Source organism: Branchiostoma belcheri, unplaced genomic scaffold (assembly GCF_001625305.1).
Source record: "Branchiostoma belcheri isolate BF01 breed outbred unplaced genomic scaffold, Haploidv18h27 scaffold351, whole genome shotgun sequence".
In the NCBI taxonomy this organism is placed as follows: Eukaryota; Metazoa; Chordata; class Leptocardii; order Amphioxiformes; family Branchiostomatidae; genus Branchiostoma; species Branchiostoma belcheri.
In genome coordinates, this window is record NW_017803967.1 from 67,377 (window position 1) to 69,987 (window position 2,611).

Consider the following 2,611-nt stretch of genomic DNA (forward strand, 5'->3'; position numbering starts at 1 on the left):
TTTTCACTACAAGAAACATTTTCTTATTTTCCTTACGTGAAGAAATAATTTCTAGCAGTGATTTTCTCCCCCTAGAATGTTCTAGAAAATTGAGTTAAATGGTCTTGTTTTTCTTGTCTGAAGAATTACTTTCTTGCCATGGTTAAGAAAATACAAGAATTTTTCCCTTAAGTTTCTTGTATTTCTCATAGTAAGAAAAACAAGAAAAGCAGGGTTTAAAAAACAAGTCATGACTAGAATAACATTCTTGAATTTTCTTGTTTTTCATATCAAGAAACTTTGAGAAAGGAAGTTCTTGCTTTTCTTGGGCTGTGTCAGAAAAAACAAGAATTTTGATCTAACCTTTCTTGAGTATATTGCTTAGAAAAACAAGAATATTCAAGATATTGAAACTAGAAGACAAAGAGATCAAGTCATAACTAGAATAACATTCTTGAATTTTCTTGTTTTTCATATCAAGAAACTTTGAGAAAGGAAGTTCTTGCTTTTCTTGGGCTGTGTCAGAAAAAACAAGAATTTTGTTCTTCACTTTCTTGACATATGTTGCTTAGAAGAAAGTGTTTATTGACAGTAAGAATTTTGGTCTTGAACTGAGAACCAAAGTCTCAAAGATTATAGTGGTATAAATAATAAGAATTTCTGTCTTGAGGAAAAAGATATGCATTCTTGTTGTAAGAACATGAAACTTAAATAGAAGAAAGGCTTTCTTGACAATAATGATATAATAGTAATTGATAAGTAATATCACTCTTAAAGTTAGAAAAGGAATCTTGGTGTAAGAATCTATTTTTGGGGTATTAAGAATTTGTTCTTGTTTTTTTGTAATTTAGAAAGTTGAGCAATCTGATTCTAGATTCTTTTAGTAATGTCAGAGACAAGAATTAGTTTCTTTACTTTCTTGAATGATTCTATAATACTTGTAACTAGCATAGTTTCACTTAATATATCTAGATAGTTCAAGAAAATGATTCTTGTTTTTCTTGGTCAGGTTATGTTCAAGAAAATGCAAGAATCTGTGTCTTTGCTTTCTTTTTAGACAAAAAAATGGTTGAATTAGAAATCAAATTTAAAACCTGAAATCAAAAAATACTTAAAGTTCTTTAACGTTTTTGTTTTCCTTACCGAGAAAGTTCAAGAAAGATGAGTTTTTTCCCTGGTAATGTTCAAGATAATGTAAGAATTTTTTTCTTAACATTCTAGCCATAACTGTCATGTGATCTCTTGTGAGCTCCTGATTGGTTAATTCAAATCCCAGAATGCAGTTAGGGCTTTTTGAACAGAAGCTGGGGTGAAGTCAGATGTGGGGGCAGTGCTCTGTGCCGGTTACTTCTTTTTAGTCAGATATTGATTCATATCGTCGGATTTGAAGTCAAAATCAAGGTAAAAAGGACCTTGTGAGCATGTGAAGCAATGGTGATCGTGTCGGCTTGCAGAAGAAACCAACTTTGCAACGAAAAAAGGATGGAACCAAACTTATATAAGGTAAGTGCGCCCCCCTCCCCACCAAGAAGAAAAAATCTGTTGACATTGTTTTTAGACTTCATAGCTTATTTGCTACAATTCCATTGGGGTTGATTTCTAAATTGTATCTCTGGTATATTGTAGAGTACAGTGTTTTACTGCATTATAATTATATTATTTTCAATTGTTGAGTAAACTTGAAGTAATTCAATCCTATTTTTAGCATCCTCTTTTGACTTTGTTGTCTTCAGCCCCTGCATGCAATGCAAACTAAGAAGGTATTTCCTGTTTTTTTCAGGTTTCCAAAGACTGTGACTGTGCCAATGCTATAATGCCAAAGCTGCAGGGTTTGCTGAATGTTTTGGAATGTGATATCTGTATTCTTTAACCATGATAATGGCTTGTTGGTTACATCGTATGATAGTTTTAAGTTTACTGTAAAACTTGTTTCCATTCAAAGAATGTTAGATACATGTACATAATGAATGTGGTAATGAATATTCCTATACTGTCAGACTGTCAAGAGAGGCCTGTCAAATAATTGTTATAGGATTGTAATTGTTGCAATATCATTCCCTGTAACATTATTTCTTCTTTTGTGGACAAAATAGTTTTATTGATACAAGAATATTGAGCTCTAAGTTCAAGAAATATTTTCTTATGTGCAGAATGTTTTTCTCATTATAAGAACTGTTAGCTAGCTCTTAGCTCAAGAAATGTTTTCTTGTATACCGAATGATTTTCTTGCTACAAGAATAATTAGCTCTTAGTTCAAGAAATTTTTTCTCATGTGCAGAATGGTTTTCTTACTATAGAACAGCTCTTCAAGAAATGTTTTCTTGAATACAGAATGATTTTCTTGCTACAAGAATAATTAGCTCTTAGTTCAAGAAATCTTTTCTCATGTGCAGAATGGTTTTCTTACTATAAGAACAGTTAGCTCTTAGTTCAAGAAATGTTTTCTCGTATACAGAATGATTTTCTTGCTACAAGAATAATTTAGCTCTTCGTTCAAGAAATTTTTTCTCATGTGCAGAATGGTTTTCTTACTATAAGAACAGCTCTTCAAGAAATGTTTTCTTGTATACAGAATGATTTTCTTGCTACAAGAATAATTTAGCTCTTCGTTCAAGAAATCTTTTCCTATGTG